At 59.8% G+C, this 17,660-nt stretch overlaps 1 long non-coding RNA gene across 2 annotated transcripts; it reads right to left on the reverse strand.

Moving 5' to 3' along the window:
* Positions 1–429: 429 nt before the first annotated feature.
* Positions 430–17,457, reverse strand: LOC140398962 (uncharacterized). 2 transcript variants are annotated; one of them, XR_011937605.1, is made up of 2 exons: positions 17,302–17,457; positions 430–6,047 (listed from the first exon to the last, which is right to left on the reverse strand). It is a non-coding gene; the product is annotated as an uncharacterized lncRNA (long non-coding RNA). The 2 variants fall into 2 exon arrangements; XR_011937604.1 differs by lacking the exon at positions 17,302–17,457 and adding an exon at positions 16,777–17,055.
* Between the last annotated feature and the right edge of the window lie 203 nt (positions 17,458–17,660).

Here is a 17,660-nt window from a genome sequence, read left to right on the forward strand (position 1 = left end):
CACCTCCCCTCCCTGCCAACGGCATATTCCCCGGTGGCAGGACAGACAAGCCACGCAAAATGGCGTAAACTGCGCACGGTATTCCAGGAGTAAAAACAGAAAATGTTGGATAGACTCAGCAGGTCTGAGAGCATCTGTGGAGGGAGAAATAGGGTGAACGTTTCAAGTCCATTTGACCCTTCTACAGAATGATGCCAGTAAACACCAAAGAGTGCTAACCGTGGCAGAAGGTCCTTTGGCCTGCCCCAACAAAGCCCCCACACAATTTGTCACTTGTTCTCTAGTTTTGCTCCCACTAAGTACTGATTAACACATTCTGCCATCTTACCTTTATGCCACTATGAGCACTCTTCAGTCCCCAATGGCACCATTAACAACCGCTTTTGTCTTTATGTCCGTGTAAGATCTCAAGAGACGAGGGTCTGGTGGTAGTCCGAGATTGAGTTTTATTGCAAAAATCAAGTTAGTGCACTTCAAAAACTACAAAATAAAAGAAGCAAAGGCCCAGCAGGGCATAAGGAAGAACAAAGACGAAGAGAGAGATAGGCAACACTTGTGCTCGTAACCTTGTACCTGTGTTTGATGCCGCCCCCTCTTTGCTCCCTATTAGTTTACAAGTTTTGGATTGTGACTTCCGAATAGTGGTCTTTACCATCACTCACATTGATATCTGACTTACTGGCTGTACTCTCTTTGCAGTCTAGCTGAGAGGTTAGTGTAAGGTTTTACCGCCAAGCTGACCTTGACTCAGAACAATGTGAGCCTGTATTTCAAGTGCAGTGACAATATTTTTAAAACTTGGATTTTAACTATTTCCCTACAATCCCCCCTTTGATTCTTCTAAAAATTCGAAGAGAATGAATCAATAAAAGCTAGCAAGCAGGAAATAGCGAGAGGAACACATTCACAGATGCCTTTTGTTTAGGAACAGTCTTCAACACTGGAATGGGCAAACCTATAAAGTGTTACAAGCCGTTAAACATAGGAAGCGCGCTTATTAGGCAAAAGAGGATGATGGGTAGTCTTGAGAGGCGTAACCTTAGCAGGGGCTTCGATTTGCCGTTTAAAGCAACACTTAATGAGCATAAAAACACAATACAAAATGAAAAATAAGATCAAGCCCTGAACTAGAGAGGTTCCCATTGAGCCTACCCATCCAGATGCCCAGCTCCACAAGGTGTTGGTTGGCGATTGTTTGAGTTTCTTTGTCTCCGTTTAGAGTTGGTGTAGCTGGACTGGCTGGTCAAGGGAAACCAGGAAAGCAAAAATTGAAAATGCAAACAACAGATACAACAATATGGTAAAACATATTGCCAAAACAAAATTGTCCTTTCAAAAGGTGGGAGCAAAAATTGTCTTTTTAATCATGGTGTGCTCGTTTAACGTGAGATGCGTGAATCCAAGCTTTCTTTCCCTGGACTTTAACAGCTGCTTGAGTGGTCAGTAGCACCTGATGAGGTCCATCCCACTTAGCATCTAGGGGTTCTTCTTATACTTTCTTCATGTAAACCCAAATGCCGGGGATGATGTTATGTCCTTCTTCTGGCAGGTCTCCCCAAGCTGCCATACCTGTTGGGAAGTAGAACTAATAGCATTTGTTAGATTCTGACAATATTCCAATAAGGCATCACTTATTAAGTGACAATTGGCTTTTTGCAAATCAATTGTTCCTGGTAGGGTCATGGGTTTCCCTATTAGGATTTCAAATGGACTCAGACCCGTTGTCCTGTTAGGGGTGCCCTAATACTGCACAGGACTATTGGTAATGCCTGAGGCCAAGGTATTCCTTCCTGATGGTGTTTGGCAAGTCGCTGTTTCAGAGTTCTGTTCATTCTTTCCACAAGCCCTGAAGATTGTGGGTGGAAGGACAATGTAAATCCCAGGTGATGTTGGTCAGAGTTAATGCTGGTCGGGACCCCCATCGGGGAATGTAATCCTTACACAGGATTGTGGCCGTGTGATTGGCTGTGGCCCTTTTAGTTGGAATGATTTCCACCCACCTTGAGAACTTGTCAACCACCACGAGAACACCGGTGTATCCTTGAGATGGAGAAGGGAGATATAGTCGACCTGCAAATGCTGCAATGGTCCCTCTGGAGCACTGTTGGGGCGTAACCGTGAAAGGTCCAGGATTGTTCTTCTGGCATATTACACAGCGGTCTACTACCAACAGGCCGTGTTTCTTGAATCCTCGACCCCACCAGCTTTTCTGGAACTGCCGGCATCTGTTGCAGGGCCAGGTGCCTCCATGAATGGATCTGTTCGGCTAAATAGGGCATCAGTGCTTGTGGCGTGACTGGCCTATGTCTCTTTGTCTCCAGAGGCCTTCATCATCTAGCTTTATTCCTGCTTCAATGCATGTCCACTTTTGCTCTTGAGTACAGTCGCCTTGCATTGTCTGTAACTCTCGAGTTAGACTGTTTGCTCCCAGTCTGCATGTTTATGCTGGTTCCTCTGGAGGAGTGCATTGTGAGGAGGCCTCTTTAGCTGCCTTGTTGGCTAGGGCGTTTCCTTGTGCTTCTGTGGTATTTTCCTTCGTATGGGCCCTATACTTCAAAATGGACCTTCACATGGTAGTTGTATGGCCTCTAGTGAGTCTCGTACTTCCCTCCCATTTCGGATAGGTGTACCTGCCGTGGTGAGAAATCCTCTTCTTTGCCACAACTGGCCAAAGTCGTCAGCATCTCCAAAGCCGTACCTTGAGTCTGCATAGATGTCTGTCCTTTTGCTAACCGGCATGCCTCCGCCAGGGGCCCATAACTCAACCGGTTGGACTGACGTCCCGGAGGGCAGACACCCCTTTGCCAGAATCTTGTGTTGGCTTTCCGGATACCATTGTCAACAAAGGAGGAGCCGTCTGCAAATCGAATCAGGTCTGGGTTTGTGCAATGGTTCTTCTGCTGCAAAGCTGGATTCCTCCATTTCGTTCAACATCTCCACACACTCATGCCCTTCTCCTCCCGCCTCTTGCTCCTCGGGAAGTGAGAGCATAGATGATGGGTTCACTGGGCTAGCCCAGACAATGTGGAGGTTGGGGCTTCCAGGTTGCTGTCCATTTTGTCCATCTGGCTGCAGTCACCTGTGAAACTTGTCCATAGACAATACAATGTGAACGGTGTGTGGGCTCTTGACAGTTAACTTCTGGCTTAGGACTAGACCAGAAGCCATTACTGCCTGACACGTGGCCTCTATGGCTCTCAGGCAACTTCCCCATCCGAGGGCTACTGTGCCCAGTTGTTCCGAATAGTATCCAATGGGTCTCTGCTGATTCCCATGTTCTTGTGTCAGTATTGCTGTCATGTATCCTTCTGTCTCATGAACAAACAAGGTAAATGGCCTTCCATTGTCGGGGATTCCCAGAGCCTGTGCCGAATACAAGGCCTTTTTTTAGATTTGAAGGCCTCGAGCTCTTCTTCCGTGAGGGCAATGGCTTCCAGCTGTGTGTAGGAGTCCAATTTTGGTTAAAGTTACAGAAACCCAAAAAGGATCTGAGTTCTTATATAGTAGTTGGCTATTTGGCTGCCCGAATGGCTGTGGTTCTATCCTGGGTAAGTTCTCTCTTTCCTTCCAAAATCTTTTGTCCCAGGTACACACCTCTTGTTGGGCAATTTGTGCTTTGGCAATGCTGGCTTTGTGTCCTCTCAGGTGGTCCAGCATGGTACGTAGGTCTTGTAGTTCTTCCGTGTTGGATGCCAACAGGATGTCATCCACGTACTGGATAACCATGGAATGCATGTAGGTAACTCTCTCAAATGGCTTTGCAAGGCCATGTGAAATACCGTAGGGCTGTTGTGAAAACCCTGTGGTAGTCTTGTCCAAGTGTACTGTTGCTGTTGGACAGTAAAGGTGAACCATGGCCTAACCTCAGGTGCCAGTGGTACCGACCAAAATCCATTTGCCATATCTATTACCGAGAACCATTTATGTTCCGTTGATAGAGCATTAAAAATGGTGGAGGGGTCAGCTACCAAAGGTGCCCTTCCTGTACTCAACGGTCAGATGCCAAGTCCCATTAGGTTTCCATACTGCCCATACAGGACTATTAGAGAAACTACATGTTTTTATCAGGACACCTTGCTCCTCTAGCTGCTGGTTGACTGGCAAGATGCCAGCAATGGAGGTTGGGCTGATGAGGTACTGTTTGGTACACGGTGATGCAATTCCGGTAAATGATGCTGGTTCCATGTGGAGGAGGCCGTAATCATTCTTATCTTTGACCCAAATTGGATGGTCTTTTAACTCCTCCTTCTGCAGGCTTCTGATAGACCATGTGACTTGGCCATCTTCAAAATGCACTGAGGAATTCAATTGAGTCAGTACACCCATTCCCAGAAGGGCTTGTCCCACTGGGCCCATCCAGATAGGTGTAGTCAATTTGTGTGGGCCAAGTCATCATAGATTATCATAGAATTTACAGTGCAGAAGGAGGCCATTCGGCCCATCGAGTCTGCACCGGCTCTTAGAAAGAGCACCCTACCCAAGGTCAACACCTCCACCCTATCCCCACAACCCAGTAACCCCACTCAACACTAAGGGCAATTTTGGACACTAAGGGCAATTTATCATGGCCAATCCACCTAACCTGCACATCTTTGGACTGTGGGAGGAAACCGGAGCACCCGGAGGAAAGTCCAATGAGTATGGGTTGAGTTCTTCTGATGACAAAAGTCTGGCCCCCAGCTCCATGGGCAACTTTGTTTCTTAGGGGTGTTTACCAGCCCCTGTGTCCAGGAGACAGTCTATATCTTGATCGGCCACCCTCACAGTGATATACAATCCATCTCCTTGCTGTTGGATCATTGTCAGGAGAGGTACTGGGAGATCGAGGGGGGGCTCCTCTAGTTTTTGCAACTTCCAGCAATCCTTTTGTTGCTGTGGTGTAAGCTGCTTAAGTAGTTGCATCAGGTTGTTCTCACCAACAGAGGATGTGCTTGGATTGGAAGTCGGGCTCTTTCTGCCTCTCTGCCTGACTTTCCTTTGCACCGTTTCACCCAATGGCCTTCTTTCTTGCAGTGATAACACTTTCCAGGTTGTTTTTCTTGGGTATTGTTGATGCTAGAATCCCCCCTGCCTGCATGGCTCAGAGTTTAGCTGCCATATCCTGGTCCAACTGGTTGCACCGATCGACTAATGCTGCACTGGTTATTTCTCTGGTCTCCCACCCGGGTGGATTCTTTGGTGCTAACTCCGGCCCCAGCGGTCAGAACACCCACTGCGCCAGGAATTGCTTGGACTTTGCGGCAGCAGACTGCTGGCTCATTAGCATGTCCTGAAATGCTCCAGAAATAGCGCCCCCAATGGGAATGCGATCCGCACGCAATTCAGTCCCGGCGTCAACACTTTGTCTCCCAAATGGAGAATTTCGCCAGTCTCTAATTATCAATACCCCGGGGAACCTTCTTAATATAAACAAAATTCCATTAGCCCAACTTTTATGGTACTTTAATTACACATCTGTAGGGAAAGTACCTGCTTGTCTTGTCAACCAGGATTTACTGCAGCAGTCATACGCACACTAACCCAGGATTTTTATCCTTACTGCACCAAATACATATAATACAATATATCAGAAATTCCAACATTAACTGCAGTATATAATTCATCCCATTTCTACCTTCTCTTCAGTTCTGTAGAAGTCAGACAGGCTCGAAACGTTAACTCTGTTTCTCCCTCCACAGAAGCTTCCAGACCTGCTGAGTTTTTCCGGCATTTTCTGTTTTTGTTTCAGATTTCCAACATCCGCAATAATTTGCTTTCATTACACTGATTCGAGATGTGGGCTGGGATTCTCATTTCTGCATTCGCCCCACTTCCGGCGCGAACAGAGAATTTGGCACTCATACAAAATTCCATTCGCTGCGCTGGGAATGGAGAGTCCCGGCAGTGCGAATGGACGGAGAATCCAGGCCCGTGGTCCCACCTGCACAACTGGAGGCAGACGTCCTCTTCTCATCCTCCAATCCCTTTGCACTGCAGGCCTTCCTCCTCGCTTTGCGGCGCCTGCTGTTGACTTGGGTTATTAGATTTGCTCGGAAGAGATTTCGAATCTGGAAGAGATGATGGAGAATTCACGTTAGAACTCGCTAAGATTGGGATTAAAGTTACGTTTCTTCTCCAGCACCTTTCACCGCCTCAGGTCATCCCAAATCACCTCACTGCAAACAGGGGAGTTTGGAAGGGGAGCCACTGTCCGAATAGAAGAAACAGGGCAAGCAATCTGGGCACAGCAAACTCAACACTCAGGGCATCTGTTTTAAGAGTGGTGGTGGAGAGACAAGTCTTGGCCCTTGGTCATCTGGGGTGGGGTTGGGGGGGCGGAAACCTCCTGCCCACACCAATTCTTCTTCTAACAGTGGTGAAGAACTATTTTCAGTTCACATGAGGGGTTAGGCGGGGTTTGAGATTAATGTCTCATGCTAAAAGCACTTCCCTCCAACTTACCCTCCATCAGTGCTACGGTCCCTCAGCACTGACCCTCAGACAGTGTGGCACACCCTCAGCACTGACCCTCCAACAATGCGGCGCTCCCTCAGCACTGACCCTCAGACAGTGCGGCGCTCCCTTGGCACTGACCCTCCAACAGTGCAGCACTCCCTCAGCACTGACCCTCAGACAGTGCGGTGCTCCCTCAGCACTGACCCTCCGACAGTGCGGTGCTCCCTCAGCACTGACCCTCCGACAGTGCAGCGCTCCCTCAGCACTGACCCTCCGACAGTGCGCTCCCTCAGCACTGATCCTCCAACAGTGCGGCGCTCCCTCAGCACTGACCTTCAGACAGTGCGGTGCTCCCTCAACACTGACCCTCCGACAGTGCGGCGCTCCCTCAGCACTGACCGTCCGACAGTGCGGTGCTCCCTCAGCACTGATCCTCCGACAGTGCGGCGCTCCCTCAGCACTGACCCTCCGACAGTGTGGCACTCCCTCAGCACTGACCCTCTGACAGTGCAGCGCTCCCTCAGCACTGACCCTCCGACAGTGCGACGCTCCCTCAGCACTGACCCTCTGACAGTGCGGCGCTCCCTCAGCACTGATCATCCGACAGTGCGGCGCTCCCTCAGCACTGACTCTCCAACAGTGCGGCGCTCCCTCAGCACTGACCCTCCGACAGTGTGGTGCTCCCTCAGCATTGACCCTCCGACAGTGCGGCGCTCCCTCAGCACTGACCCTTCGACAGTACGGTGCTCCCTCAGCACTGACCCTCCGACAGTGCGGCTCTCCCTCAGTACTGACCCTCCGACAGTGCGGTGCTCCCTCAGCACTGACCCTCCGACAGTGCGGCGCTCCCTCAGCACTGACCATCCGACAGTGCGGCGCTCCCTCAGCACTGACCCTCCGACAGTGCGACGCTCCCTGAGCACTGACCCTGACAGAGCGGCGCTCCCTCAGCACTGACCATCCGACAGTACGACGCTCCCTGAGCACTGACCCTGACAGAGCGGCGCTCCCTCAGCACTGACCATCCGACAGAGCGGCACTCCCTCAGCACTGACCCTCTTCAGTGCAGCGCTCCCTCAGCACTGACCATCCGACAGTGCGGCGCTCCCTCAGCACTGACCCTCCGACAGTGCGGCGCTCCCTCAGAACTGACCCTCCGACAGTGCGGCGCTCCCTCAGCACTGATCCTCCGACAGTGCGGTGCTGCCTCAGAACTGACCCTCCGACAGTGCGGCGCTCCCTCAGCACTGACCCTCTGACAGTGCGGCGCTTCCCCAGCACTGACCCTCCGACAGTGTGGCAGTCCCTCAGCACTGACCATCCGACAGTGCGGCGCTCCCTCGGCACTGACCCTCCGACAGTGGGCCGCTCCCTCAGCACAGATCCTCCGACAGTGCGGCGCTCCCTCAGAACTGGCCCTCCAACAGTGCGGCGCTCTCTCAGCACTGACCCTCTGACAGTGCGGCGCTCCCCGAGCACTGACCCTCCGACAGTGCGGCGCTCCCTCAGCACTGACCCTCCGACAGTGCGGCGCTCCCTCAGCACTGACCCTCCGACAGTTCGGCGCTCCCTCAGCACTGATCCTCTGACAGTGCAGCGCTCCCTCAGCACTGACCTCCGACAGTGCGGCGCTCCCTCAGCACTGACCCTCCGACAGTGTAGCGCTCCCTCAGCACTGACCCTCCGACAGTGCGACGCTCCCTCGGCACTGACCCTGACAGTGCAGCGCTCCCTCAGCACTGACCCTCCAACAGTGCGACGCGCCCTCGGCACTGACCCTCTGACAGTGCGGCGCTCCCTCAGCACGGACCCTCCGACAGTGCGGCGCTCCCTCAGCACTGACCCTCCAACAGTGCGGCGCTCCCTCAGAACTGACCCTCCGACAGTGCGGCACTCCCTCAGCACTGAGCCTCTGACAGTGCGGCGCTCCCCCAGCACTGACCCTCCGACAGTGTGGCAGTCCCTCAGCACTGACCCTCCGACAGTGCGGCGCTCCCTCGGCACTGACCCTCCGACAGTGCGGCGCTCCCTCGGCACTGACCCTCCGACAGTGCGGCGCTCCCTCAGCACTGATCCTCCGACAGTGCGGCGCTCCCTCAGAACTGACCCTCCGACAGTGCGGCGCTCACTCAGCACTGACCTGACAGTGCGGCACTCCCCCAGCACTGGCCCTCCGACAGTGTGGCAGTCCCTCAGCACTGACCCTCCGACAATGCGGCGCTCCCTCGGCACTGACCCTCCGACAGTGCGGCGCTCCCTCAGCACTGATCCTCCGACAGTGCGGCGCTCCCTCAGCACTGACCTCCGACAGTGCGGCGCTCCCTCAGCACTGACCCTCCGACAGTGCGGCGCTCCCTCAGCACAGACCCTCCGACAGTGCGGCACTCCCTCAGCACTGACCCTCCGACAGTGTGGCGCACCCTCAGCACTGACCCTCCGACAGTGCGGCGCACCCTCAGCACTGACCCTCCCGACAGTGCGGCGCTCCCCCAGCACTGACCCTCCGACAGTGTGGCAGTCCCTCAGCACTGACCCTCCGACAGTGCGGCTCCCTCAGCACTGACACTCCGACAGTGCAGCGCTCCCTGAGCACTGACCCTCCGACAGTGCGACGCTCCCTCGGCACTGACCCTCCGACAGTGCGACGCTCCCTCGGCACTGACCCTCCGACAGTGCGGCGCTCCCTCAGCACTGACCCTCCGACAGTGCGGCGCTCCCCCAGCACTGACCCTCCGACAGTGTGGCAGTCCCTCAGCACTGACCCTCCGACAATGCTGCGCTCCCTCAGCACTGACCCTCCGTCAGTGCGGCGCTCCCTCGGCACTGACCCTCCGACAGTGTGGCGCTCCCTCGGTACTGGCCCTCCGACAGTGCGGCTCCCTCAGCACTGATCCTTCGATAGTGCGGTGCTCCCTCAGCACTGACCTTCCGACAGTGCGGCGCTCCCTCAGCACTGACCCTCCGACAGTGCGGCACTCCCTCGGCACTGACCCTCCGACAGTGCGGCGCTCCCTCGGCACTGACCCTCCGACAGTGCGGCGCTCCCTCAGCACTGACCCTCCGACAGTGCGGCGCTCCCTCAGCACTGACCCTCCGAGAGTGCGGCGCTCCCTCAGCACTGACCCTCCGACAGTGCAGCGCTCCCTCAGCACTGACCCTCCGACAATGCTGCGCACCCTCAGCACTGACTCTCCGACAGTGCGGCGCTCCCTCGGTACTGACCCTCCGACAGTGCGGCGCTCCCTCAGCACTGACCCTCCGACAGTGCGGCGCTCCCTCAGCACTGACCCTCCGAGAGTGCGGCGCTCCCTCGGCACTGACCCTTCGACAGTGCGACGCTCCCTCGGCACTGACCCTCCGACAGTGCGGCGCTCCCTCAGCACTGACCCTCCGACAGTGCGGCGCTCCCCCAGCACTGACCCTCCGACAGTGTGGCAGTCCCTCAGCACTGACCCTCCGACAATGCTGCGCTCCCTCAGCACTGACCCTCCGACAGTGCGGCGCTACCTCGGCACTGACCCTCCGACAGTGTGGCGCTCCCTCGGTACTGGCCCTCCGACAGTGCGGCTCCCTCAGCACTGATCCTCCGATAGTGCGGTGCTCCCTCAGCACTGACCTTCCGACAGTGCGGCGCTCCCTCAGCACTGACCCTCCGACAGTGCGGCACTCCCTCGGCACTGACCCTCCGACAGTGCGACGCTCCCTCGGCACTTACCCTCCGACTGTGTGGCAGTCCCTCAGCACTGACCCTCCGACAATGCTGCGCATCCTCAGCACTGACCCTCCGACAGTGCGGCGCTCCCCCAGGACTGACCCTCCGACAGTGTGGCAGTCCCTCAGCACTGACCCTCCGACAATGCTGCGCACCCTCAGCACTGACTCTCCGACAGTGCGGCGCTCCCTCGGCACTGACCCTCCGACAGTGCGGCGCTCCCTCGGCACTGACCCTCCGACAGTGTGGCACTCACTCGGTACTGGCCCTCCGACAGTGCGGCTCCCTCAGCACTGATCCTCCGATAGTGCGGTGCTCCCTCAGCACTGACCTTCCGACAGTGCGGCGCCCCCTCAGCACTGACCCTCCGACAGTGCGGCACTCCCTCGGCACTGACCCTCCGACAGTGCGACGCTCCCTCGGCACTGACCCTCCGACAGTGTGGCAGTCCCTCAGCACTGACCCTCTGACAATGCTGCGCACCCTCAGCACTGACCCTCCGACAGTGCGGCGCTCCCCCAGCACTGACCCTCCGACAGTGTGGCAGTCCCTCAGCACTGACCCTCCGACAATGCTGCGCACCCTCAGCACTGACTCTCCGACAGTGCGGCGCTCCCTCGGCACTGACCCTCCGAAGTGCGGCGCTCCCTCAGCACTGACCCTCCGACAGTGCGGCGCTCCCTCAGCACTGACCCTCCGAGAGTGCGGCGCTCCCTCAGCACTGACCCTCCGACAGTGCGGCGCTCCCTCAGCACTGACCCTCCGACAGTGCGGCACTCCCTCAGCACTGAGCCTCTGACAGTGCGGCGCTCCCCCAGCACTGACCCTCCGACAGTGTGGCAGTCCCTCAGCATTGACCCTCCGACAGTGCGGTGCTCCCTCGGTACTGACCCTCCAACAGTGCGGCGCTCCCTCAGCACTGACCCTCTGACAGTGCGGCACTCCCCCAGCACTGACCCTCCGACAGTGTGGCAGTCCCTCAGCACTGACCTTCCGACAATGCGGCGCTCCCTCGGCACTGACCCTCCGACAGTGCGGCGCTCCCTCAGCACTGATCCTCCGACAGTGCGGCGCTCCCTCAGCACTGACCTCCGACAGTGCGGCGCTCCCTCAGCACTGACCCTCCGACAGTGCGGCGCTCCCTCAGCACAGACCCTCCGACAGTGCGGCACTCCCTCAGCACTGACCCTCCGACAGTGTGGCGCTCCCTCAGCACTGACCCTCCGACAGTGCGGCGCTCCCTCAGCACTGACCCTCCGACAGTGCGGCGCTCCCCCAGCACTGACCCTCCGACAGTGTGGCAGTCCCTCAGCACTGACCCTCCGACAGTGCGGCTCCCTCAGCACTGACACTCCGACAGTGCGGCGCTCCCTCAGCACTGACCCTCCGACAGTGCGACGCTCCCTCGGCACTGACCCTCCGACAGTGCGACGCTCCCTCGGCACTGACCCTCTGACAGTGCGGCGCTCCCTCAGCACTGACCCTCCGACAGTGCGGCGCTCCCCCAGCACTGACCCTCCGACAGTGTGGCAGTCCCTCAGCACTGACCCTCCGACAATGCTGCGCTCCCTCAGCACTGACCCTCCGTCAGTGCTGCGCTCCCTCGGCACTGACCCTCCGACAGTGTGGCGCTCCCTCGGTACTGGCCCTCCGACAGTGCGGCTCCCTCAGCACTGATCCTCCGATAGTGCGGTGCTCCCTCAGCACTGACCTTCCGACAGTGCGGCGCTCCCTCAGCACTGACCCTCCGACAGTGCGGCACTCCCTCGGCACTGACCCTCCGACAGTGCGGCGCTCCCTCGGCACTGACCCTCCGACAGTGCGGCGCTCCCTCAGCACTGACCCTCCGACAGTGCAGCGCTCCCTCAGCACTGACCCTCCGAGAGTGCGGCGCTCCCTCAGCACTGACCCTCCGACAGTGCGGCGCTCCCTCAGCACTGACCCTCCGACAATGCTGCGCACCCTCAGCACTGACTCTCCGACAGTGCGGCGCACACTCGGTACTGACCCTCCGACAGTGCGGCGCTCCCTCAGCACTGACCCTCCGACAGTGCGGCGCTCCCTCAGCACTGACCCTCCGAGATTGCGGCGCTCCCTCGGCACTGACCCTTCGACAGTGCGGCGCTCCCTCGGCACTGACCCTTCGACAGTGCGGCGCTCCCTCAGCACTGACCCTCCGACAGTGCGGCGCTCCCCCAGCACTGACCCTCCGACAGTGTGGCAGTCCCTCAGCACTGACCCTCCGACAATGCTGCGCTCCCTCAGCACTGACCCTCCGATAGTGCGGCGCTCCCTCGGCACTGACCCTCCGACAGTGTGGCGCTCCCTCAGCACTGATCCTCCGATAGTGCGGTGCTCCCTCAGCACTGACGTTCCGACAGTGCGGCGCTCCCTCAGCACTGACCCTCCGACAGTGCGGCACTCCCTCGGCACTGACCCTCCGACAGTGCGACGCTCCCTCGGCACTGACCCTCCGACAGTGTGGCAGTCCCTCAGCACTGACCCTCGGACAATGCTGCGCACCCTCAGCACTGACCCTCCGACAGTGCGGCGCTCCCCCAGCACTGACCCTCCGACAGTGTGGCAGTCCCTCAGCACTGACCCTCCGACAATGCTGCGCACCCTCAGCACTGACTCTCCGACAGTGCGGCACTCCCTCGGCACTGACCCTCCGACAGTGCGACGCTCCCTCGGCACTGACCCTCCGACAGTGTGGCAGTCCCTCAGCACTGACCCTCGGACAATGCTGCGCACCCTCAGCACTGACTCTCCGACAGTGCGGCGCTCCCTCGGCACTGACCCTCCGAAGTGCGGCGCTCCCTCAGCACTGACCCTCCGACAGTGCGGCGCTCCCTCAGCACTGACCCTCCGAGAGTGCGGCGCTCCCTCAGCACTGACCCTCCGACAGTGCGGCGCTCCCTTAGCACTGACCCTCCGACAGTGCGGCGCTCCCCCACCACTGACCCTCCGACAGTGTGGCAGTCCCTCAGCACTGACCCTCCGACAATGCTGCGCTCCCTCAGCACTGACCCTCCGACAGTGCGGCGCTCCCTCGGCACTGACCCTCCGACAGTGTGGCGCTCCCTCGGTACTGGCCCTCCGACAGTGCGGCTCCCTCAGCACTGATCCTCCGATAGTGCGGTGCTCCCTCAGCACTGACCTTCCGACAGTGCGGCGCTCCCCCACCACTGACCCTCCGACAGTGTGGCAGTCCCTCAGCACTGACTCTCCGACAATGCTGCGCTCCCTCAGCACTGACCCTCCGACAGTGCGGCGCTCCCTCGGCACTGACCCTCCGACAGTGTGGCGCTCCCTCAGTACTGGCCCTCCGACAGTGCGGCTCCCTCAGCACTGATCCTCCGATAGTGCGGTGCTCCCTCAGCACTGACCTTCCGACAGTGCGGCGCTCCCTCAGCACTGACCCTCCGACAGTGCGGCACTCCCTCGGCACTGACCCTCCGACAGTGCGACGCTCCCTCGGCACTGACCCTCCGACAGTGCGGCGCTCCCTCAGCACTGACCCTCCGACAGTGCGGCGCTCCCTCAGCACTGACCCTCCGAGAGTGCGGCGCTCCCTCAGCACTGACCCTCCGACAGTGCGGCGCTCCCTCAGCACTGACCCTCCGACAGTGCGGCACTCCCTCAGCACTGACCCTCCGACAATGCTGCGCACCCTCAGCACTGACTCTCAGACAGAGCAGCGCTCCCTCAGCACTGACCCTCCGACAGTGCGGCGCTCCCTCAGCACTGACCCTCCGACAGTGCGGCGCTCCCTCAGCACTGACCCTCCGACAGTGCGGCGCTCCCTCGGCACTGACCCTCCGACAGTGCGGCACTCCCTCAGCACTGACCCTCCGACAGTGCGGCGCTCCCTCGGCACTGACCCTCCGACAGTGCGGCACTCCCTCAGCACTGACCCTCCGACAGTGCGGCGCTCCCTCAGCACTGACCCTCCGACAGTGCGGTGCTCCCTCAGCACTGACACTCCGACAGTGCGGCGCTCCCTCAGCACTGACCCTCCGACAGTGCGGTGCTCCCTCAGCACTGACCCTCCGACAGTGCGGTGCTCCCTCAGCACTGACCCTCCGAGAGTGCGACGCTCCCTCGGCACTGACCCTTCGACAGTGCGGCGCTCCCTCGGCACTGACCCTCCCACAGTGCGACGCTCCCTCGGCACTGACCCTCCGACAGTGCGGCGCTCCCTCAGCACTGACCCTCCGACAGTGCGGCGCTCCCTCAGCACTGACCCTCCGACAGTGCGGCGCTCCCTCGGCACTGACCCTCCGACAGTGCGGCGCTCCCTCAGTACAGACGCTCCGACAGTGCGGCGCTCCCTCAGCACTGACCCTCCGACAGTGCGGCGCTCCCTCAGCACTGACCCTCCCACAGTGCGACGCTCCCTCGGCACTGACCCTCCGACAGTGCGGCGCTCCCTCAGCACTGACCCTCCGACAGTGCGGCGCTCCCTCGGCACTGACCCTCCCACAGTGCGACGCTCCCTCGGCACTGACCCTCCGACAGTGCGGCGCTCCCTCAGTACAGACGCTCCGACAGTGCGGCGCTCCCTCAGCACTGACCCTCCGACAGTGTGGCGCTCCCTCAGCACTGACCCTCCGACAGTGTGGCAGTCCCTCAGCACTGACCCTCCGACAATGCTGCGCTCCCTCAGCACTGACCCTCCGACAGTGCGGCGCTCCCTCGGCACTGACCCTCCGACAGTGTGGCGCTCCCTCGGTACTGGCCCTCCGACAGTGCGGCTCCCTCAGCACTGATCCTCCGATAGTGCGGTGCTCCCTCAGCACTGACCTTCCGACAGTGCGGCGCTCCCTCAGCACTGACCCTCCGACAGTGCGGCACTCCCTCGGCACTGACCCTCCGACAGTGCGACGCTCCCTCGGCACTGACCCTCCGACAGTGCGGCGCTCCCTCAGCACTGACCCTCCGACAGTGCGGCGCTCCCTCAGCACTGACCCTCCGAGAGTGCGGCGCTCCCTCAGCACTGACCCTCCGACAGTGCGGCGCTCCCTCAGCACTGACCCTCCGACAGTGCGGCACTCCCTCAGCACTGACCCTCCGACAATGCTGCGCACCCTCAGCACTGACTCTCAGACAGAGCAGCGCTCCATCAGCACTGACCCTCCGACAGTGCGGCGCTCCCTCAGCACTGACCCTCCGACAGTGCGGCGCTCCCTCAGCACTGACCCTCCGACAGTGCGGCGCTCCCTCGGCACTGACCCTCCGACAGTGCGGCACTCCCTCAGCACTGACCCTCCGACAGTGCGGCGCTCCCTCGGCACTGACCCTCCGACAGTGCGGCACTCCCTCAGCACTGACCCTCCGACAGTGCGACGCTCCCTCGGCACTGACCCTCCGACAGTGCGGCGCTCCCTCAGCACTGACCCTCCGACAGTGCGGCGCTCCCTCAGCACTGACCCTCCGACAGTGCGGCGCTCCCTCAGCACTGACCCTCCGACAGTGCGGCGCTCCCTCAGCACTGACCCTCCCACAGTGCGACGCTCCCTCAGCACTGACCCTCTGACAGTGCGGCGCTCCCTCAGCACTGACCCTCCGACAGTGCGGCACGCCCTCAGCACTGACCGTCCGACAGTGCGGCACGCCCTCAGCACTGACCGTCCGACAGTGCGGTGCTCCCTCAGCAATGAGCCTCCGACAGTGCGGCGCTCCCTCAGTACAGACGCTCCGACAGTGCGGCGCTCCCTCAGCACTGACCCTCCCACAGTGCGGCGCTCCCTCAGCACTGACCCTCCGACAGTGCGGCGCTCCCACAGCACTGACCCTCCGACAGTGCGGTGCTCCCTCAGCACTGACCCTCCGACAGTGCGGCGCTCCCTCAGCACTGACCCTCCGACAGTGCGGCGCTCCCTCAGCACTGACCCTCCGACAGTGCGGCGCTCCCTCAGCACTGACCCTCCGACAGTGCGGTGCTCCCTCAGCACTGACCCTCCGACAGTGCGGCACTCCCTCAGCACTGACCCTCCGACAGTGCGGCGCTCCCTCAGCACTGACCCTCCGACAGTGCGGCGCTCCCTCAGCACTGACCCTCCGACAGTGCGGCGCTCCCTCAGCACTGACCCTCCGACAGTGCGGCGCTCCCACAGCAGTGACCCTCCGACAGTGCGGCGCTCCCTCAGCACTGACCGTCCGACAGTGCGGTGCTCTCTCAGCACTGACCATCCGGCACTGCGGCGCTCCCACAGCACTGACCCTCCGACAGTGCGGCGCTCCCTCAGCACTGACCGTCCGACAGTGCGGTGCTCTCTCAGCACTGACCATCCGGCACTGCGGCGCTCCCACAGCACTGACCCTCCGACAGTGCGGCGCTCCCTCAGCACTGACCCTCCGACAGTGCGGCACTCCCTCGGCACTGGCCCTCCGACAGTGCGGCGCTCCCTCAGCACTGACCCTCCGACAGTGCGGCACTCCCTCGGCACTGGCCCTCCGACAGCGAAGCGATCCCTCGGCACTGACACTCCGACAGCGCAGCGCTCCCTCGGCTCTGACCGTCCGACAGTGCGGCGCTCCCTCGGCACTGACCCTGAGTGTGTAGCGCTGATATATTCATTGCTCAATCATCATCTGTGCAATTGAAGTGAAAAGTTTGATTTTACCACATGGGGAGTTTTGCAGGAGCTTTCTGTGAACGAATTGAGTCACTCAATTTGGGCTCCCTTAGTACTGCAACAGGGACGGCGCACATGACTTGAAAGATCCACGAGGGATCGAAGGATGAGCTGGATCGTCAGAGGAAATTTTGGGGACGGACACCTTTGAGCGGCGCCGAGTATCTCGCGGCAGTTGGCGGTGATGAGGCGGCGGATAGAGCTGAGGGCTGCTGAGCTCGAGCGTCAACGCCAGCGTCCCACGTGCAAAGGCAAGGAGCCAGTGCCTCTGCGGGGGTGGAGCGAGGAAGGTGTGCGAGCGGTGGCCGTGATGACGCAAAGGCGGAAAGGGGCGGGACCGGGGACGCGCGCGCGTACATGATCACGCCTTGGTCGCTATGGGGGCGGGGTCGCCTGGTGAACGGGTGACTTGTCTTCTCCGGCCTGATGATGACGTGGGCAAATTGTGATGTCATGGCGCTGCCGGCGAGAGGCATGGCTCAGGGGACTCGCTGAGGGGGCGGGACAACTCACCGCTATGTGGGGGTGGGGCGCGCTCCGTCTGTGATGTCATCCCGGTCCCACATCATCACACGGAGGGGGAGGGGCTTACGCGTCACCGCTGACTCACATGGACTCTCCGCCGGAGGTGGGATGCGACGTGGTGATGTCAGCGCGCTGGCAGTCTGAAGCTGCGATGCGAGCTCTCGTGACTCTTTGGGAGGCGGGGCCGGGTGGGACGCCGTGACGTCAGCACGCTGGACGTGTTCTCCTGCGTGGAGGAGGGACCCCGACGTGTTGACGTTTCGCTCGTTGTGTCCCTGCCCATGTATCAGTGGGGCTTGCTGACGCGCTGACGTCAGCGCGCTATCTCGACCCATGGCGGAGCTCCT

This window comes from Scyliorhinus torazame, chromosome 22 (genome assembly GCF_047496885.1).
Source record: "Scyliorhinus torazame isolate Kashiwa2021f chromosome 22, sScyTor2.1, whole genome shotgun sequence".
NCBI lineage: Eukaryota > Metazoa > Chordata > Chondrichthyes > Carcharhiniformes > Scyliorhinidae > Scyliorhinus > Scyliorhinus torazame.